At 34.9% G+C, this 23998-nt stretch overlaps 1 protein-coding gene across 2 annotated transcripts in view; it reads left to right on the forward strand.

Moving 5' to 3' along the window:
* The window catches only part of LOC113502514 (mucin-5AC-like), a 49693-nt gene that overhangs the window by 20215 nt on the left and 5480 nt on the right, over positions 1 to 23998 (forward strand). Inside the window, exon 1 of one of the 2 annotated variants that reach the window (XM_026884116.1) lies at positions 8270 to 13453. The exons of the other annotated variant lie outside the window; for it this stretch is intronic. The gene's annotated coding sequence lies outside the window, so the exon portion shown is untranslated. Of the gene's footprint in view, positions 1 to 8269; positions 13454 to 23998 lie in introns of those variants that run through there. 2 annotated transcript variants of the gene reach the window in all.

Consider the following 23998-nt stretch of genomic DNA (forward strand, 5'->3'; position numbering starts at 1 on the left):
TTTTAAGCATTTGTTAGGTAAAAAAGAAACTAGACAATTTTTATTGCTTTGATGAACTGCAAAGCGCATCTGGCTGTCGTCAAGATATGAAAAGAATAACAAAACTGCGTCCAGTGACGTGCGTTTGAATAATTAATTACAATTTAGAGTTTTAATGTATTCATTTAGAATATGAAGGCATTTAGTTAAAGGTCTGTTGAAGTGATGCCGCGAGCGAAGCGACCGGAGAAGTGTAACGAAATGTCAAGGGCGGAGCGATACCAACCGTTAAAAGCACAGCTTTGTTTCACTGAAGAAATGTTAGTTATTAAAAGTATAATTTATGCTCGCTTACAAATTCTCATTAATATTTATATCAAACATTCTTCATGATGAATAATTGTCGCTTTATTTAAAATTTATAAGGTTATAAAATCTGTTATATCCTTGATTTAGCCACATTCTTTTGATTATGTAATGTACGGCACATCTAAGTATATCACGAAGATTTTATGTTAAATTTTTGAGAATTGTTGTGTCGAGGAAACTGTTTATGAAAATATTTATGCTTTAATCCCGCGACGGTATAGGTACTCCTTTTCCATTAAAATTATCCCGACGTGAATTTTAAAGAGCCTTGTACCACAAACCCTTATGTGGCAGTCAAGTGGGTTGGGTTCTGATAACTCGCTACCAAGTGACGTCACACATGTTAATATTATCACCATGGTTGCCACGCCGCGCTGCCTGTTCATACTTATACGAGCTAATGGCCACATAATTACCCTTATAGCCGCACTTGACATAATCGATCACACTAAACTACGGTTCAAATATCAGGGCCAATGTCAATCTATGCTAAGTATCTTGTGTTCAACTTAATGCGGACTGATGCGGCTAAACTATTTTGCTAACTGCAATGTTAGAAAAGTTGTGAGAAAATGTTTGTTTTTTTTTAAATTCTCAAGTCGCGTCACGATGAAAGTAAAAGTAACGTTGTCTTGCATAAGTAGCCCCGAGTTATCGACACAGGCAGCGGAATACTAGACTAGAGTAGAGATGCTAGCGAAAATTATGTAGAGCAACGGCTTCCTCACTACACCTTAAGTATACAAATGATAACATAGAATTACTTTGTGTTATATACCTACCAAATCATATTAAATTTTCTATTAACCACACCTAGTTTTTTTTTTTAATTTTCGATCATATATTTTGTAACCGATAATTTTATGCAAGCGTCTAATTGAGGATTGGATTAACTTACCTAAGTGACATCCAATCGTAATTTTATGAAGGTTGATCTGAAATATAATTGATTAACAGAGTAGTATTCCCATTCGCTACTGTGTGGCATCGCGAATTTTTTCAGAGAATAAAAAAAAAAAAAGTTTTTTAGTCTATGGCAACTCACAACTAAACGTCACTGATTTAGAGCTAACCATGATTTTGTGGGTCCCATTATGCCAGGGTTCAGCTATTGATGCTGGGATTGGGGTGGGTGATTATATTTCAGATCAACCTTCATAAAATTACGATTGGATGTCACTTAGGTAAGTTAATCCAATCCTCAATTTTATTTCATGTTGATCTGAAATATAATTGATTAACAGAGTAGTTGTTCAGAGATTGAGGCATAATGGGTACATCTTATAAGCCTGGATATGATGAATAACGGTTAAGGCTTTATAATTATTAAGATATATATTTATAGTGGCATATTATCCTAATATTAGTATCTATATTTGTTTTTATCCATATATTCTGTCATACACATTGATTATTGATCAACTATTAATTTTCATTTTTTATAAAATTAGTCTGTAGTAATTAACAAATTTTTCTAAATGCCAAATTTGTAAGCCAAAAGGGCAGAACATGTTGATGCATATATTGTCCTTATATTTTCACCACATCAAAAAAATGTTTAATACATATATTCTGTCATACACATTGATTATTGATCAACTATTAATTTTCATTTTTTATAAAATTAGTCTGTAGTAATTAACATTTTTTTCTAAATGCCAAATTTGTAAGCCAAAAGGGCAGAACATGTTGATGCATATATTGTCCTTATATTTTCACCACATCAAAAAATGTTTAATACATGTTTTAGGCAAATAAATACTTCTTTATCTTTGTTCTATTACTGAGATTAATGTAATATGAGTTTTTAAGTGGAACAATGAACAAATTTTATGTTATGTTACACATGTTTATGCAAATAAATATATCTTTATCAATTGTTCCACATATTGTGGAGACTGTGTCCACCGATTTCATGATTGACTATTAATTACCAATTTGTGCTCTTTTTGACATCAATGTAACTATGACTTTTTTTAAGTCATACAAATTTCCTGCACCTTGTGCAATTTGATACTTAACCATTAGCTTTTAACAATGTAACTATGGATTTTGAGTAAGACACATTTCCAATACATAGTGATATTGTGTACAGTTTGATAATTAATTATTCATTATTAACAATGTAACAATAAATTTTTAGTAACAAATTTTCTACACATTGTGTTAATTGTGTCAAACAATTTGATAATTATTTTTAATTATTTACAATGTATGTAATTATGATTTTTTTTAGTAATACAGATTTTCTTCATATTGTTTTAATTTTGCCATAAAATTAGATAATTAGTTACTAATTTTTGCTCTTTTTTAAGCGCAGTAATAATAAGAGTATTTAAGGTACTGCAAATATTTCTTATTTATAAGCTATTAATAAGAAATAACAAGATGATAATGAGATATTCCATTTACTGTCAGTTGCAGTTTGTAAGTCACTCAATTATGATTAAAATTAAATTAAAATTTTTGTCACTGCAGTTGTCGGTTCCTAAGACATGAGCTATAAGGCCTTGCAAAGGTAGTAGAACCTACAACCAAACGACCTTTTTCCCTGATTAAACTCAAGAGCATTCCTGCTGCTCTTGCAGATGTACTGCTGGAGTGTGGGATACAGCTGTCAGCAGGTATAAATTTGATACCTGATTAACTGTTTTGAAGGCCAAGGGTAAAACTTTTAATATGGTAAAGTTAACTTATTTCAGGTATTGGTTAAGGCTACAAGGATCTTTAAATCTTAGAAGTTAGCCATAATTTATGATCTTAAAAGTAAAAAGTACATTATGGTTCCTTTCCTTTTTTACTGAGAGTAAGGTTGGTTATCACAATTCTCATCTTATTAATTGTCAGGGTGTGACATGGGCTATGTTATTTAGTTTAATGTATGAGAGGGCGGCTAGTACCCATTGAGCAGCTATCCAAGCTAGGAGTTAGAAGATTTTTGTGTCTTGGTTCAAATAAATAACTAAATAATTCTGTGTCTTCAGATACAGGTGTATTGTATGTTTCATTAACATAATATATGTATGTTTGTGTCCATTGTCAACAGAGTTATTCCTGTGCCATATAATTATGTTCTAGCCTATTTTGTCATCATGTTGCTTGTAACCAGTTGTTGCAAGTTCTATTTAATAACCATCTATACTTTCTTAACCGATAAGCAATATGTTTATAATATTGTGTTTTGAGGCAGCTAGCAGATGAGTTAGCTGGTTCAATACAAAATATGGGTTCTGGCTTTCTGTAATACAGGCAAATCTCAATCTGAGTAAGCCTCTCAGAAATCCTTTGTTATCCATACCTAATTCCTCTCCCATCTTTAGAGTCAATGCTGATTTGTGGAAATTTAGGGTTTTGAAGCTAGCTCCATTCTCTAAACTTTCTATTAATGTTTCCTAATTAATAAGGGTGAAGATCAAAATAGGATCCCGGTTACTGCTTTGTTGACACAGATGGTAACATGATGGTTAATGAGCTATCTAACGTTGGCTTCTAACTGCTTCCCTTAAGAGATGCTTTTTGTCAGGGCACCTAGTCTGCTCAGTGTGTGTTGTCGGTTAAAAATCCCAAAATTGGGTGAATAAGAACTTAGTGACTTTTTGCTTTGTCATTATTAATATTCTGAAACATTTAGTAAGGTAAACAAATGTTGGGAATGCTTAAAAAACATATTAATGTCCACTAAGTATTGATGCATATACATTTAGTGTTTAGTAGCATTAATGTTATTGGGTGCCTCACTTCTTAGAGATGTGTGTGTCACATTGTTTTTATTGCTATAGATAAACTTGTGGGGCCCAAAATCTATTGATAACGAAACAAGTATGGTTTTTTCGTTGACTTACATGTGGAACTGAGCACTATTTATCTTACTTATGTATTTGCAGCCATGTTACTCTGGCTGTATAATCTTGCAATGTGTTTTAATCCAGTTAATATTATGTTCTAATTGATGTATTAAATGCAAGTCATCATTCTAAACAAGGCACCACACTACAATTGTTTTCGCCATTACAATGTGTCACCATTCTATTAGAAAAGCTTTAGAAACTAGTTCTAGTATACATTTTCTATAATGTTCTTATAGTTTCGGATTATGTAATGGGGCCCCATCTTAGGTCAGTTGACAGCATCAAGATTGCTATTGTTATGCAACAAGGCTAAGTACTTAACTTGTTCTATTATTTTTTGTGTGTGTTTGAACATAACCTCTTGGGCAGGTTCACAGAAGGTTCCCAACAATCTTGCCAATTTGCTGATTGGGCAATGTTTAATATCATTGATATTTAGTATCTCTATAGGAGTTGCATTCTTGCTGTATTTCTGATGTTAACTAGTCTCTATTCATAGTAAACCTAAAGTATTTATTGCACTAATATACTTTAATCATAGTTAACAATGAGGGAAAATCATTTAGATAAATGTGAGTGTAGCCCCTCTGTCAGCCAGACATTTATACTGATTCTAACCAATGGGTGGTCATTCAGACAACAGTTTGTTAAATTTCTAGTCTGTAAGGACTGTGGGTGCTGTACATGGACTACATGGAATTGCAGTAAATTTATATGACATTTTCAAACTCAAAGCGGATTAATTTTCCTGAGTTTAGGTGTTATTGAACCTAAGGAATCAGTTTTATCTTAAGACTGTGCAAGACATGTGATATTGATGGTCCAAGGTTTCCATATCCACAATTTGAAAACTATAATATTTTTCTATATATATTTTTGGTTTTCAGTTAAGAACAAATCTGATCTGTCCGTTGAGTTTGGTGGTCTTAAGAATATTAAATCTTTAGACATATATGTATATAGATAGAAATTTTTATTGTGAGTGCATATTTGTACAGCCCCTAACTCATGAGTTATTGATGGTCTGACACATATTGTTTATTTCATTTATACATATGTATATTGTTTATGTAAACAACGTTATGTTCAAGTATTTTAAGGTACATTAGTGGTGGTATGTTCACAACATGAAAGACAGTTAGATATATTACATATACCTGGTTGACAATTGCCTGCTGGATGCATGGCATGGTGTACCCTCTCGGGGCCACCCTTCCTGTGTCCTGTTCAGTGAGGGTGTCACAGTTGTATCATACCACTCTTGGGTCCACCTTGCTGTGCTAGCACTTTGGTTTGATGCCGGACCACTTATGTTTTCCACAGTCCTTGCTTAGGTTTAGAGGTGGTATTCGGTTATAACTTTTGTTATACATTCTTGATAGGTGCATTGGTCTTGTTTCTATCTTGAGCCTCGAATCCACCTCGAAGAGTGTCACCATTGGTTCTTGTTGTGGACTGTGAGAACCAGTGAACATAGTATGTTCTTCATCAAAACTGTCGTATCTCGTACGAAGTTTTGATCTTCGAGCTGTCTCGCGTACAAGCTCGGTTATACTTAATGCATGTTGTTCTATCAAAGTTGCGGGCTCGCGTCCCGAACTTTGTAGTAATGCATGTTCTTTGTGTAACATCAAAGTTGCGGGCTCGCGTCCCGAACTTTGTAGTAATGCATGTTGTTTGTGTACCATCAAAGTTGCGGGCTCGCGTCCCGAACTTTGTAGTAATGCATGTTGTTTGTGTACTGTCAAAATTGCGGGCTCGCGTTCCGAACTTTGCAGTAGGGTTTATCAGAGCTACGACGTCTCGCGAAGAGCCCGATCTTCGAGCTAGAGTCTCTCGTACCCGCTCGGTTCATGCATGTCTTTAGTACTTCGCATCATCTCACATCATATTTGTGTCCTTGTTCACTGAACCTAAAATCAGAGAAAACCTCACCTGTTGGCCCCCCTCTTTGAGGTTATGGGTCAGTGTTCCATCGTTTATATTCCGTAATTTGGGGGCGCCCACAATTTAACATCGAGCGTGGAGCATCGCGTACTAGCTCGGTTATACGTAATGCATGTTGTTTTGTGTACTATCAAAGTTGCGGGCTCGCGTCCCGAACTTTGCAGTAGGGTTTATCAGAGCTACGACGTCTCGCGAAGAGCCCGATCTTCGAGCTAAAGTCTCTCGGACCCGCTCGGTTCATGCATGTTTTTAGTATTTCGCATCATCTCACATCATATTTGCGTCCTTGTTCGCTGAACCTAAAATCAGAGAAAACCTCACCTGTTGGCCCCCCTCTTTGAGGTTATGGGTCAGTGTTCCATCGTTTATATTCCGTAATTTGGGGTTCCATCCCACGGCGATGAACCTAGGGCAAGGGCTGCGTACACGCATCCTGCATTAACTCCGCAGCGCCTTTATAGTCTCGAAGATCACTTTTAAACATCTTGGCCAGTATTTTCAAGGCTTTTGTATCACTTGGCAATACTTTTTCGACTTGAAATATGCCAAAAACTATTTAAATAACGTAATTAAAGTGTAATTAACAAAATCACCACGATGCCGTTAAGTCGCGAAAAAGGAAAGTGACGTTTAGTTGTGAGTTGCCATAGACTAAAAAACTTTTTTTTTTTTTATTCTCTGAAAAAATTCGCGATGCCACACAGTAGCGAATGGGAATACTACTCTGTTAATCAATTATATTTCAGATCAACATGAAATAAAATTAATATACTTTATTGTATTGTCGAGTGAGTCGAGTCCTGCAAAGTTATTGTTATGAATGCGAAAGTCGTGTGATGTTGAGATTAAGGTTCCTGATTGTTATGCAAGCGTAAAAGGAATGTTACTCAATTCTAAGCTGAATCATTACCAACATAACATGTTATTATTGTTTTAATGAATAGCTATGTTCCTCTATGATTATTAGACGTCTACGCACGTTCACAATGCGATGTACTTACAATTTCTCAACCTATATATCCATTTGTATCAAATTTTGTAGACTGTTAATTAAATAACAATTCTATTATCAAAATTTCTATAGACGTGTGTGGTAACTGGTTATTGCGAGTACATACAAGTGATAGTTGGTACATTTAAACAATTTTTGATACAATTTTACGTAATTGAAGCGTTCCATGTAAACGAGCGGCGAGTAAAAGCGGGTTGAGTGCGTTGTTTGTTGCGCAATGCCGCGGGCGCGCTGCGCCGCGCCGCCGCGCCGCCGTCACGCGCCGCCCGCGACGCCCGCCGCGACCGCTCCGGACGTGCCCACCAATGACCACTGACCACCGCTCAACAGCTGATCGTGGCATTCCTTCTCCGATAACCACCAAACCCACTCTGCCGGACAAGTAGGTCATTGACCTCCAAGAATCGTTTAGTGTGCTAGTGACATCGCCTGTTCCAAAAGCATTGTAGTTCACCAAGTCGGTCAGTGGAACATTGAGGTAATAGCTCATGTATATTAATAACTATACTACTCAGCTACAAAGACTAAAGAAATATAAAAATGATCGTGGGACACGGTAGTTGAATTGTCGGCAGTCCTTGAAGAGGTCATGGGATGCAGGTGGCTCAAACTGTTTGTTACGGAAATATATGGAGGTTGTATTATAATATGATGAACATATGTAACTGACAGCCGATGTTGCTACTGATAAACCTTTTATTGGAGAGAATTTATTGCTTATTTGTGGCAAGGCTGTCTGATGAATCGAGATTCTTCTGAGGTTACTGGGCTAAAATGTTAATGCTTGCTTCCGTTAATTATAAATCGCTATGAATCTATATTTCGTACTTTATTTTTTTCTGATGAAATATTCTGGCGGTTCTCAAAATGAATCATATGAATCAAGCATAGCTAATGAATCTCTAATTCGTTTGCCAATCGTAGCTATAATGACATAATAGAAGGATAATTGTTCATTAGAATTGAATAACATGCATAGTAATTCATTATGGGTGATGTAATACTATAAATATCATTATGATTTGTTTTGTTTGTTACTACTTCTAAGCTGTATTTATCATAAATCTTCCTACTTACTCAGAAAAGTATAAAAAATAGTTAATTCATTTGTAAAGAAATCGTTTAATATTTGCTGTTTTCAAATTAACAGCTAATTGACAAAACACACTAGTAAGAACAATTTTAAACACAGTATAAAAATAAATAAATTAGCCAACATCTGATTGTAAACTAACAAGTTACATTGTGCATTCATAGATTCGTGTGTACATGAGTAATCTTCATCTTCACACTTGACGGGTCCATCCATCTAGGAATAAGCAATTTATCTGTCAATCTACGTATATACATGATGTAAAACAGCCTTGAAGATTACAATAAGACATAGAATACTATGCCCTTGGAGCTACAATGATTTGCAGTCGATGCGCACCGCGCCAGCGCCACCCATCGCAGTTTTGAATTCAATGAATGAATCATAGGAATGCCATTGATATATGTAAGAGCTTTTATTTTACTATTCTCTGATATATTAGACTTGGTATTGTCATTTAGAAACAGCCTATTATCTCTTATTTAATACCTCTAAAATGCATTTTTCCAGCAACAGGAGGTAGCCCAAAAACATATACTTACATACTCTACAATATAAAATATTTCGTGTAGAGTCCAAAATACACTTTGTTTCTCGAGATTTGGAAAATATACTTAAAACTCAGTATATGACAAACTACTTTCACCTTATTACGTCGTTCCTAACGAACTAGCATGTGAACAATTTACAATCGAAAAGTATAATTAAAGTTACTAGAGGAGACGATAATGAGCTATATTTATTTGTATATGCTATTAAAAAGCCAAATTTCATGTGACAATGAGGCTGATTAGGCTGTCATCGCTGCGTTTGTTCGTTTGTTCTCAAGTAGATTTCGATTGATGGTTTGCTTTCACCATTGTTTGTGTAACGCATGCTAACCACACATCGTAAACACGCCTCACATATCGTCACCACCTGTCTCTTATGATTTGCCTATACAATAACACCTACCTCATTGAATAACAATAGCATTATTTTGTTTATTTGCATCTAATGATTTGTAATTGCATTCGATTATTCAAAACATGCGTTCATACATTAAATTACATAATTAGAATTTTTGAAAAAACCTTGAATATAAAGTATAAAATCAGCCAAAAAGATGATCGTTAAATTGGGGTTAAAGATATTTTATAACCAAGATATACGAGAGAACACAAGCTTATTCGTTAAGGTTTTAATTTTCGTAGCAATTTAAAGCAGAAGATTTATCGCGCACGTATCAGATGTGCTCAACTTCCCTTTCATGTGCGCTCATTCACGTTTGGTTGCATGCAATAAAGGCAATGTGAGGCATGTTTAAACAATTTGCACGTCATCCCTTGTCGATGGGATCGTGGTCCGTTAGTCGAGCGCGGAAGTCGCGGCGCTGCACCATCACGTAGCGTGCGCCGCCGCCTGCCTGCTCGCCCGTGAAGTTTCCTACACCAATTGTAACATTAATTATATCACATTACGTCTTTTTATTGCATTCTTACTTTTTGTGTGATCACGACACTTGCATTTTGCTAGTGTGTATTACCTTTTAATTCGCCGTAACACGAAACATGGTACCTATATCCACGCATTGTTGCCTGACTAAGAAACTAATGTCTAAAGATGATAGATTGCTGTTACTAAACCCTTTGCGACATTCCCTCAATTGAATAGTATTAGTTGGGTGTATTGATAATTGACTGTAAAAACTTTCGCAAACCGACAGCCAACTGGTATTTGTACTCACGTTTTTATTGACTGGCTAGATCGATATGAAATGATAACTTTGTGTATTTATTGAGAAATTATCCGTGCCATTTGTGACCTTTCCATTCATAGGCTATAAATTAATATAGTTACTCTAAGTCATTAGAACCTGACGACTCAACCTGTCAACTGAATATCAAATCCGTGAATTATGGTGCGAGATACATAATTGTTAAAATGTTCGCAATGATCTGTCTGCGGTTATGATCTAATAAACTGTTTAAATTACAACTGAAGACCTTGGTAGGACATTGTTTTGAGGTTAGCTGAAGGGCTTTAGTCTCTAATACCTTGATTGATGGGAGATTAAATTATGTTTAACAAAGTAAGTTCTAAATGAAATCTAAATATATAAATCCTTTTGTAAAACATTAAATCTTGAAATAGTACATTTGACCCATATGTTTAGGTATCAAAATTGTCTACATAACATCCATACACATAAACCGAAGGTAAATGGCTGGCCGTAAATAAAAAAGATTAGCGTATGGCCACGAAACAAAAGGTCATGGGAACGATTTCCGCGGAGGAGCCGCGATCATCACGCCGAGGATTGAATGACAAAACTTTTAATTGCTAGTGTAGTCATAATACACCTTGGTGTTGCATTTCGATACATGGGATTTGTAATAAAGGCAGAGTGCAATGAACACTTGGAGTTGACCTCGGGTGTTTTCACTTGGTCTTTTATGATTGTTAGAGGCGTGATGGAGAAATATAGAGTCTTAATAAACAAATGGGCGGTGCTTTTGTCTTAGGATGTGTCATAGGATTATTTTGAAATCTCGGATACACAATCAGACTCACAAAACATTGAATTATATGATATTCTGATGACCTATAAAAACGAAGTATTAACATTTGTTTGAGTAAAGGTCGGTACACAGTTTATTGGAAATCATATAATTGTTAAAAAAGCTCAAACCTAAAGTGTATGTTTTTGTAATAAAAACCTTTATGTTGTTGTCCTGAAGACCAGTCGTTTGCAATAAACGCTAACTACTTTCTAAGATCGGCACATACGTTCCCCACCCGCGTATTTTTAGAAAACTGTCAATACCTGTTATTGATTTACACTCCACCCATACGTACGTATCTGCCTTCGAAACATAAGGAAAAAAGTATTAAATACTATTTTGAACAGTATCTTAGATAATACACGGTTTATTGCAATAAAAAGTACAATCGCTAACAAAATCGTCGGCAACGACCTTTTGTGATCCACTTCGGGTGCTTTAAAACACACTTGGAATTCTTTAAAAGAAATTTTGCGAAACAAGATCCTTCTATTATGTAGAACAAACTTGAGCGAAACCGACAAAGGAAAATGTATGTTACATAAGAAACGCGGACACATCTCGATACAGTATGTTATGTCGAAAGCCTAAACAATTTCTATGTCATTATAGCGCCATGGAGAATTAATATTATATATTTATGATAGCTAAGCTTACAAACTATTTTCTGATCCATCGTCTTAGTCAAGACATCAATCGATCACATAACTTCTTCGCTCGAAACGTGATTTATTTCATCAACCTCTTTTAAATCATTTCACAAAATTAATGTAAGTTCTAAGCGGTTCGTTTGATAAAATATGAAGGTTTTATTACTGGGATATCAATCAGTTCACAAATCGCTTGACGCCTACGTGGTATTTATCAAAAAGATAAAAATTTTAGAATCCATAAATGGTGTGACATAATGTCTTACTGTCACCTAGTTTAACTTTTAAAAGTCGTTTATTATATCTTTAACCTATATTTAACATATGTATTTGCATATATTAAGAAATAAATGTTTATTTCTAAACACAAATAAATTTAAACATAGAATATTGTAAGTACAGTGCAGGTATAAATGTAAGTGCAACTCGTGTCGGAATACGAAAAGTAATATAATCAGTAAGGTCAAATGTCTGATGCGGTCTTCTGCTAAAATATTATACAACTGTTAGCGGACGCATGGGAACTTTTCTTTCGAAACTGCTACTAGTATCTAAATGCCAACAGCAGAACATGTACGAAACTAGTAAGTATATGTATTAGGTATAATAATTGTAAATTATGCGTGAAGATGATCTGGCCAGTGAAGTAAATCTGTTAACTGCAATAGTTGACATTTACATACGCCAATTTCGAAGAACTGTTGCACTCTTATACGGTTAATTTACTAGTTGCTTGAGTTCTTTTTTACATTTATCATCGTAAATTAAAGACAAATAAAAAACTTATGAATGACAGAGGAAACGTCGCGGAATGCGGCGGAGGAGGCGTAATGGAGGTGCGCTTAGTGAGGTCGATTAGCGGTTTTTATACTTTGATGTTTATATCATGAACCTATTATTAACATTTTCCTTTTTTAATTTTAGTTTAATCTAGTTTTTTTTGTAAACTTACTTCCATGATTTGAAGATTGCCTTTTCTATTTGTGTGTTGTTGTGTTGCAGGTTGTGTTCAGTTCACATACGCGACAACACAAATTTGCTACGGTAAAAAGTCACTCTTGACACCATAAATTACCTAATGCTTGAGGTCTTAGTCTTTAGGTCTTCTTGAGTCTTTAGGTCAGCGAAGGTAAAAAAAACATGATTATCTTGATCCTAATTCGTGTTTTACAGTTTGGTATAATTACAATGAACAATATTTTGCCCGTTAGCAAAATTATTGTTGACATGATTGACACAATTTATTTTTCCGCTACCGCTCATGACGAACAGCTGTCTTATCCGCTCAGTACCCACGCAGGGTCTACTCATCCCGGCGCGTGCGTGTTTCTCCGACCTTCATCCTGCATTCCGCCGTGTCTCATACAGTCATTCAGGATACGCACTATTGGCCAAGTCGTTAGCGGACAACGAACTCTTAGATCAACTCACTTCTTAGACAATCGACTGTTTTCCTACATGTCTGTGAATGTTTTTTTCAGTAGTACCTTTCGTCATCCTACTATGTCATTCAATATACTTGTACTATGTTTGTTAGTATCCACTAATACCACATTATTAGCAGAAACACTCGCAATTCGTTATCTCAACATAATTATAAATGCAAGAGTATGTACGGCAAGTTGTTCTACTTTCATTTCCACGTTTGTTTGTAATGAATAATTAATTTCCATAAGATGTTGGTACTTATATCTTTAGAGAGACGCAATAAATATTATGTACCTAACACAATAAAAGAAACCTACGACATACTCAGATGTTAAATATAAATTGTTTCATATCCTGTTAATATGAGTTTCGTACGTAACAAGTGAGTCACTGTCAATCAGCTTCGAAGACCCTACAGACTCGGTTTAGTACTGCTATAAGTATATAAACAATAGTGTCCCGTGTTTAGTGTTGACACTAAGTATAATAGGACAGACGTTCACGATCCACATTATTCTACAAACAGTGCCTCTCGGAGCTACGCCACAACATATTACGAAAACTAGCGCGACTAGACCTGCCGGGTGAGTAGAGAGCTTTTACGAGTGCCCCGTTACAATTGCATACACTCCGACCTTAGAGTGACATTTCGAAACTTGAACAGATGTGATTTAAGATGAAACAATTTAAATATCTTACTTCCATAAACGTTCAACAATTGTGCATACAAGTGGTGTAGGCGAGAACGCGTCTGTAATTGATAAGGATAATCGTGTCGTGAATCAGTCCCGGGATTAAGTACACAACCGGTAGTTAAACGGTCCTAATATGGTACAGGTAATATTCGCCACGCGTGTCGACATAGGTCACAATTATTAACTTAATTGTCTTAGCGAGTAGGCGACCCATTGTTCGTGGTTTACTTACGTATATCGCCTGCTCTATCTCAGACCTGACTTATTCCATATTTATACTGACAGCCAAAACGTTTCGAAATAATACGAGACTCCAATTATAATACCCTAAAAACTAGTTCACTAAAGCGACTTTGACATGCCAATGTGGTCAGAACATATCGTCGTCCAAAAGCTATTGTTATGCAACGACTCTTTTATATTGTCCCGTGATTATCTTCCTGAATATCACTTGTGATACAATTTGACATATTGAGGCAATATAATCTAAATGAAAGGATCTTGTGGGTAAGATCGACGTTTCGTGAATGTCCGTCACTGGATGTCAGTACATAGGTGGTGTCATTTATTACGAGAGCGGCATCGGAGAGACGTGACATATCGAATCGTGAAGACTCTGCCGCGAATATTCGACTAAAATGACTGCAACATTATTCAAACTCATCCGCAAACCGTAAACAAAAGACAAGCTATATTATCTCACCTGATTTTCTTTTTTTATTGTTTCAAAGGGGGAAAGGTGGGTATTGTTGTGTGGTAGTGTCGCGATAACACCGTGACCGCCATACTGCGCTTGCCAGGTGCTTGGGACGCTACTCTCGACATACTTGATGACATAACGGAGTGCGCGCTGACGGCGGACGGCGGCAGACCCGTTACATCGAACACCGTTCATGCGTAGCTTTTTTGTTGTACTCCTATCTCAACAACACCATACCTAATAGACTCAGCCGAGTATTGTGCAAACATGATTAAGTCACGCAATAGTGGTCATATAAACAATCTCGATCACATATATTTCAATAAAATAGTTAATCAAATTATTGAAGGTAAAATTTAAGTAGGATAGAGCCTTGAATATATCTTTCAAAATATGAGTACGTTTATATTGCTGATTTTATACGTGATAAGATCCTTAAACATGACTTATTAATTTGGCGTTATACTGGAATGCAATGTTTTTTATGAATGTGTTGAGAAATTGATGATAAGGGACAAATGTTCGTGAATAATGTGCATCGTGCCTATTTATAATACAATAAAAACAACATTGATCATTTTGGAAATATTAATACATTACGCAAACTGTTAAGAGGACCAACCCAGTAATCAGTATTTGTTAACCAATAACGATTGATCATTTGATGACTTCAAATAATCTGCTGCCGTTTAAAAGCTCTAGATTCCAACTTCAAGCAGGTCAAATTACACTAAATTGAGCGATAGCTCTATGAATAAAAAAAACGAATCGATCGATATAAGTACGAAGTCACGTCTCGATTTCAATTTAATTGTACGTGTATTAAGAAACGATTATCAATTTGTATCCTATAGCAATAACGATTACATAAACGAAGTATACTGGCAACATTGCGAGACGTGATCCCGATCTACGTAAGTAGAGTGATTGCAATAATATCAAATGTTGACAAGCTGTATTTATGTATCAGATTGGGTTCATATTAATTAACAAAACAATAGGAGTGGCAATTATAATAATAACCTGTCAGGTCAGGTAATCAGACTGATGGAGTTCGTGGAGTTTGTTTTATTTATTAATCAAATTAATTGAAACATATAAATACCTATTTGTAAACTTATTCAAGCCTAAAGTTTCAACACGTCGCAATAACGTGTCAATGAAATTAAGCTTAAATTACGATTTAATCACCAAGAATTCTCATCCACCTTGGTTTTCTGCTTACCAATTAAAATTGCAAAAAGATGGAAAGCTATAAATGATCCTTATTTGGTGTAATAATCCATACAACTCTTCCTCGTACAAACTGTTACTGTAATGTGGCTTATGCAAGTATAATTTATAAAGGCTATTAAGGAAATTGATTTTTCATTTATAGTGGAGGCAATACGAGTAGAATAAATATATTTAGATTAAAATCAACTCAAACGCTCAATTATTAGATAACCCATCGACACGCAACGTTTTATAACTAGAAAAATATATTTCGAAATGTTATCAATTATTGCGTTCGTTTTCTGTGGTGTTAAACGTTTCTAGTGTGAAAATGACGAGAGGTAAAATTACACTGACCACAAAATACATATCAGCGCTCAGATCATAGCTTGACCACAACGCCATAAATGTTACACCTATTTTAAATAATTATCTATTAATTAGTTGTTAATTGGATTATTCGATTTTTTTTTAACTAATTACCCTCATTTTTTTTTAAGTAGACCTAAACTTCGTGATTGAGTAATGTTACATTATAGAACTAGGTACCGAATATACGCGCCGTGTTTCGAAATGTCATTCACATATAGAAGAACTAACAAAAAGCTCCATAGGTTAATAAAAGAATACATGACTACAATAAACTAAAATGCCTAATTAGACTCATAGTTATACTTTGCAGGGATCCTTTGAAAATGAAATTATAGTGTCCTCTTTAAAGTACTTACTTCTAATGTACTAACGAGTGCGCATGTCTGGAACAGTCGGCGCAACCAATTACGAGTTCAGATTAATTACTATATGATCTCAACTGCATTTAAGCATAATAAAGCCATTATATCTTCTCAACGGATTGTTTCTTTAATTGTACTCACGATATACGAATAGATAAACAATCAGCAATTTGCTTCAATTGTTTTGATAAAAGTTCTCGCAATTTATCATTTGTATTACGAAATATTATGGTGTCGGCTTCCTTATACCCGTCCAATATAGTGTTTCATGTTATTACACTTTGGCCTCTTTATGCCAAAGCCAAATACGATACTTTCGCTTCCGAATTACAATAATATTATTCTTAACATTTGCCACATATCCGAGTCATGATTTGCCACCGTTCTGCTCTTTACAGACAGTAAAATTTTAGTTTGCGTACGCCTGAGGGGATTATCGAATGTAGACTGTATTGCTGTCGTAAAAGGAAATAACAGCAAATACTGGCAACTGTTTAAAACAAGCCTATTTAATAGTAGCGTTTCGCAAAATATTACCCTTCAAAGAGAATGTTTGAACCTTTAAAGAAAGAAACATGCAACAATTGCACGTACTAAGGGTTTTTTCTACTAATGGTATCAATTAAGCTATTAAATATGATACCGTTTAAATACATACTTCATTATCAATCAAAGACAGACTAAGTAGGTACACTTGAATGAACGTAAGTACATCGAAATTTAATGAGCTTTTTCAATACAAAAGATGTTATCTTTGCCGATCAATATAATCTATTGTGAATTGTCAATTAACATTCTAAACAAAACGTTTTAACATCACTATTCGAGATCTTTTGCACGGTAATAAATCAGTATTTTATTTATTTTTAAATCCCGATTTACAGCTTGTCAAACTCACAATCTACATGAATAACTGTCATTGATCCCGTCCTAATGACACCAGATAAGGGCACGTCAAATTGCCGCCATTACTAATCCAGCCTGCTTGAACATTAATTTTAATTGTTATACGCCTAATTTTACTTCCGGTTTAGCCATTAGCAGCAAGAACAATGTCTGTCGAGCGTTCTTTATGAGATTATGAGACCGGTTTTACAAACACTTCTAGACAGTTTTATGTCTGCTGCGATAATTTATGAAAATATATGATGTTTTAGGCAATGCTTGTTGATTTCTAGACTACGAATATTTTCGTGAAATGGTATGATATTTAAATACCTATTTATATTTTTTGATGAGTTAGAAATCTGATTTTAAATATTAATTTTTTGAGAAATTCTACGATAGACTTGCATTTGAATGTGTGCTGAAATAGTGTATATTTCGCTTTATATGGGATTGACCTCTACGTGTATAGTTTACAGACAGTCTGTTTAAGGCAGTGTCCTAAACGCACTGTTATCTGCGCATAGCCTTAGCGTTTGTGTCACTCGCACTGCTCCAGTTTCGTGCCGGTCCATTGCCGTCGGTCTTACTGCTTACATCAAGGAAACCACGCCCTAGGACAATCTGACACAACTGCTTATTGCAACAGCTTTCACGGTATCGAATAACGTTCAACGGTATTATATGTCGCGAGCACCAATGACCAAATCACTGGTTTTGTTAAATATTTTTATTATAGGAATAGAAACTGTACCGACAATTACGAGACGTTTTCTTGCGTTGTAGACCTGTCATTACAACTAAACAACATTTTATCGTAATACTCTGGTTTACTTAGATTTCAAATAATTGCCATAATAAATAGCCAGACGTTTATTCACGCAATATTGTCATCTTTAATAACCAACTATTCTAATATTTTTTTAAATGGTAATGTAATCAAATGAATACAAATTTTTAACGTATTTACATTTCGTAATAGAAACAAACCAAGTTAAATAAAATGTTCTGAAACGTATGCAAAGTCATGACTTAGTATCCACCAAATTGTGTAGAACTGTGACCAATAAAAAAGTAATTGGATCTAGATTTATATTCCGAGTAATCTCGTTCGATTCAACTTGCTATATTTCATAATCGATATTCGTAACGATTACCTACTGATCGTTAGTTCGAAAGCACGCATTGGCGATATCATAAATTTACCTTGTAAATAAAGCGTATCAGTTTGTTCCGAATTAAATGTTACATCACAATAATAGTGTTGTTAATGGCATTATTAGTAAAAAGGGATTAATAAAAGTCGGACATACTTGAGGATTGGATTAACTTACCTAAGTGACATCCAATCGTAATTTTATGAAGGTTGATCTGAAATATAATTGATTAACAGAGTAGTATTCCCATTCGCTACTGTGTGGCATCGCGAATTTTTTCAGAGAATAAAAAAAAAAAGTTTTTTAGTCTATGGCAACTCACAACTAAACGTCACTGATTTAGAGCTAACCATGATTTTGTGGGTCCCATTATGCCAGGGTTCAGCTATTGATGCTGGGGTTCGGGTGGGTGATTATATTTCAGATCAACCTTCATAAAATTACGATTGGATGTCACTTAGGTAAGTTAATCCAATCCTCAATTTTATTTCATGTTGATCTGAAATATAATTGATTAACAGAGTAGTTGTTCAGAGATTGAGGCATAATGGGTACATCTTATAAGCCTGGATATGATGAATAACGGTTAAGGCTTTATAATTATTAAGATATCTATTTATAGTGGCATATTATCCTAATATTAGTATCTATATTTGTTTTTTTTCCATATATTCTGTCATACACATTGATTATTGATCAACTATTAATTTTCATTTTTTATAAAATTAGTCTGTAGTAATTAACAAATTTTTCTAAATGCCAAATTTGTAAGCCAAAAGGGCAGAACATGTTGATGTATATATTGTCCTTATATTTTCACCACATCAAAAAATGTTTAATACATATATTCTGTCATACACATTGATTATTGATCAACTATTAATTTTCATTTTTTATAAAATTAGTCTGTAGTAATTAACATTTTTTTTCTAAATGCCAAATTTGTAAGCCAAAAGGGCAGAACATGTTGATGCATATATTGTCCTTATATTTTCACCACATCAAAAAATGTTTAATACATATATTCTGTCATACACATTGATTATTGATCAACTATTAATTTTCATTTTTTATAAAATTAGTCTGTAGTAATTAACATTTTTTTCTAAATGCCAAATTTGTAAGCCAAAAGGGCAGAACATGTTGATGCATATATTGTCCTTATATTTTCACCACATCAAAAAATGTTTAATACATGTTTTAGGCAAATAAATACTTCTTTATCTTTGTTCTATTACTGAGATTAATGTAATATGAGTTTTTAAGTGGAACAATGAACAAATTTTATGTTATGTTACACATGTTTATGCAAATAAATATATCTTTATCAATTGTTCCACATATTGTGGAGACTGTGTCCACCAATTTCATGATTGACTATTAATTTCCAATTTGTGCTCTTTTTGACATCAATGTAACTATGACTTTTTTTAAGTCATACAAATTTCCTGCACCTTGTGCAATTTGATACTTAACCATTAGCTTTTAACAATGTAACTATGGATTTTGAGTAAGACACATTTCCAATACATAGTGATATTGTGTACAGTTTGATAATTAATTATTCATTATTAACAATGTAACAATAAATTTTTAGTAACAAATTTTCTACACATTGTGTTAATTGTGTCAAACAATTTGATAATTATTTTTAATTATTTACAATGTAATTATGATTTTTTTGTAATACAGATTTTCTTCATATTGTTTTAATTTTGCCATAAAATTAGATAATTAGTTACTAATTTTTGCTCTTTTTTAGCGCAGTAATAATAAGAGTATTTAAGGTACTGCAAATATTTCTTATTTATAAGCTATTAATAAGAAATAACAAGATGATAATGAGATATTCCATTTACTGTCAGTTGCAGTTTGTAAGTCACTCAATTATGATTAAAATTAAATTAAAATTTTTGTCACTGCAGTTGTCGGTTCCTAAGACATGAGCTATAAGGCCTTGCAAAGGTAGTAGAACCTACAACCAAACCACCTTTTTCCCTGATTAAACTCAAGAGCATTCCTGCTGCTCTTGCAGATGTACTGCTGGAGTGTGGGATACAGCTGTCAGCAGGTATAAATTTGATACCTGATTAACTGTTTTGAAGGCCAAGGGTAAAACTTTTAATATGGTAAAGTTAACTTATTTCAGGTATTGGTTAAGGCTACAAGGATCTTTAAATCTTAGAAGTTAGCCATAATTTATGATCTTAAAAGTAAAAAGTACATTATGGTTCCTTTCCTTTTTTACTGAGAGTAAGGTTGGTTATCACAATTCTCATCTTATTAATTGTCAGGGTGTGACATGGGCTATGTTATTTAGTTTAATGTATGAGAGGGCGGCTAGTACCCATTGAGCAGCTATCCAAGCTAGGAGTTAGAAGATTTTTGTGTCTTGGTTCAAATAAATAACTAAATAATTCTGTGTCTTCAGATACAGGTGTATTGTATGTTTCATTAACATAATATATGTATGTTTGTGTCTATTGTCAACAGAGTTATTCCTGTGCCATATAATTATGTTCTAGCCTATTTTGTCATCATGTTGCTTGTAACCAGTTGTTGCAAGTTCTATTTAATAACCATCTATACTTTCTTAACCGATAAGCAATATGTTTATAATATTGTGTTTTGAGGCAGCTAGCAGATGAGTTAGCTGGTTCAATACAAAATATGGGTTCTGGCTTTCTGTAATACAGGCAAATCTCAATCTGAGTAAGCCTCTCAGAAATCCTTTGTTATCCATGCCTAATTCCTCTCCCATCTTTAGAGTCAATGCTGATTTGTAGAAATTTAGGGTTTTGAAGCTAGCTCCATTCTCTAAACTTTCTATTAATGTTTCCTAATTAATAAGGGTGAAGATCAAAATTGGATCCCGGTTACTGCTTTGTTGACACAGATGGTAACATGATGGTTAATGAGCTATCTAACGTTGGCTTCTAACTGCTTCCCCTAAGAGATGCTTTTTGTCAGGGCACCTAGTCTGCTCAGTGTGTGTTGTCGGTTAAAAATCCCAAAATTGGGTGAATAAGAACTTAGTGACTTTTTGCTTTGTCATTATTAATATTCTGAAACATTTAGTAAGGTAAACAAATGTTGGGAATGCTTAAAAAACATATTCATGTCCACTAAGTATTGATGCATATACATTTAGTGTTTAGTAGCATTAATGTTATTGGGTGCCTCACTTCTTAGAGATGTGTGTGTCACATTGTTTTTATTGCTATAGATAAACTTGTGGGGCCCAAAATCTATTGATAACGAAACAAGTATGGTTTTTTCATTGACTTACATGTGGAACTGAGCACTATTTATCTTACTTATGTATTTGCAGCCATGTTACTCTGGCTGTATAATCTTGCAATGTGTTTTAATCCAGTTAATATTATGTTCTAATTGATGTATTAAATGCAAGTCATCATTCTAAACAAGGCACCACACTACAATTGTTTTCGCCATTACAATGTGTCACCATTCTATTAGGAAAGCTTTAGAAACTAGTTCTAGTATACATTTTCTATAATGTTCTTATAGTTTCGGATTATGTAATGGGGCCCCATCTTAGGTCAGTTGACAGCATCAAGATTGCTATTGTTATGCAACAAGGCTAAGTACTTAACTTGTTCTATTATTTTTTGTGTGTGTTTGAACATAACCTCTTGGGCAGGTTCACAGAAGGTTCCCAACAATCTTGCCAATTTGCTGATTGGGCAATGTTTAATATCATTGATATTTAGTATCTCTATAGGAGTTGCATTCTTGCTGTATTTCTGATGTTAACTAGTCTCTATTCATAGTAAACCTAAAGTATTTATTGCACTAATATACTTTAATCATAGTTAACAATGAGGGAAAATCATTTAGATAAATGTGAGTGTAGCCCCTCTGTCAGCCAGACATTTATACTGATTCTAACCAATGGGTGGTCATTCAGACAACAGTTTGTTAAATTTCTAGTCTGTAAGGACTGTGGGTGCTGTACATGGACTACATGGAATTGCAGTAAATTTATATGACATTTTCAAACTCAAAGCGGATTAATTCTTCTGAGTTTAGGTGTTATTGAACCTAAGGAATCAGTTTTATCTTAAGACTGTGCAAGACATGTGATATTGATGGTCCAAGGTTCCCATATCCACAATTTGAAAACTATAATATTTTTCTATATATATTTTTGGTTTTCAGTTAAGAACAAATCTGATCTGTCCGTTGAGTTTGGTGGTCTTAAGAATATTAAATCTTTAGACATATATGTATATAGATAGAAATTTTTACTGTGAGTGCATATTTGTACAGCCCCTAACTCATGAGTTATTGATGGTCTGACACATATTGTTGATTTCATTTATATGTATATTGTTTATGTAAACAATGTTATGTTCAAGTATTTTAAGGTACATTAGTGGTGGTATGTTCACAACATGAAAGACAGTTAGATATATTACATATACCTGGTTGACAATTGCCTGCTGGATGCATGGCATGGTGTACCCTCTCGGGGCCACCCTTCCTGTGTCCTGTTCAGCGAGGGTGTCACAGTTGTATCATACCACTCTTGGGTCCACCTTGCTGTGCTAGCACTTTGGTTTGATGCCGGACCACTTATGTTTTCCACAGTCCTTGCTTAGGTTTAGAGGTGGTATTCGGTTATAACTTTTGTTATACATTCTTGATAGTTGCATTGGTCTTGTTTCTATCTTGAGCCTCGAATCCACCTCGAAGAGTGTCACCATTGGTTCTTGTTGTGGACTGTGAGAACCAGTGAACATAGTACGTTCTTCATCAAAACTGTCGTATCTCGTACGAAGTTATGATCTTCGAGCTGTCTCGCGTACAAGCTCGGTTATACTTAATGCATGTTGTTCTATCAAAGTTGCGGGCTCGCGTCCCGAACTTTGTAGTAATGCATGTTGTTTGTGTAACATCAAAGTTGCGGGCTCGCGTCCCGAACTTTGTAGTAATGCATGTTGTTTGTGTACCATCAAAGTTGCGGGCTCGCGTCCCGAACTCTGCAGTAGGGTTTATCAGAGCTACGACGTCTCGCGAAGAGCCCGATCTTCGAGCTAAAGTCTCTCGTACCCGCTCGGTTCATGCATGTCTTTAGTACTTCGCATCATCTCACATCATATTTGTGTCCTTGTTCACTGAACCTAAAATCAGAGAAAACCTCACCTGTTGGCCCCCCTCTTTGAGGTTATGGGTCAGTGTTCCATCGTTTATATTCCGTAATTTGGGGGCGCCCACAATTTAACATCGAGCGTGGAGCATCGCGTACTAGCTCGGTTATACGTAATGCATGTTGTTTTGTGTACTATCAAAGTTGCGGGCTCGCGTCCCGAACTTTGCAGTAGGGTTTATCAGAGCTACGACGTCTCGCGAAGAGCCCGATCTTCGAGCTAAAGTCTCTCGGACCCGCTCGGTTCATGCATGTTTTTAGTATTTCGCATCATCTCACATCATATTTGCGTCCTTGTTCGCTGAACCTAAAATCAGAGAAAACCTCACCTGTTGGCCCCCCTCTTTGAGGTTATGGGTCAGTGTTCCATCGTTTATATTCCGTAATTTGGGGTTCCATCCCACGGCGATGAACCTAGGGCAAGGGCTGCGTACACGCATTCTGCATTAACTCCGCAGCGCCTTTATAGTCTCGAAGATCACTTTTAAACATCTTGGCCAGTATTTTCAAGGCTTTTGTATCACTTGGCAATACTTTTTCGACTTGAAATATGCCAAAAACTATTTAAAT

Source organism: Trichoplusia ni, chromosome 17, assembly GCF_003590095.1.
Source record: "Trichoplusia ni isolate ovarian cell line Hi5 chromosome 17, tn1, whole genome shotgun sequence".
In the NCBI taxonomy this organism is placed as follows: domain Eukaryota; kingdom Metazoa; phylum Arthropoda; class Insecta; order Lepidoptera; family Noctuidae; genus Trichoplusia; species Trichoplusia ni.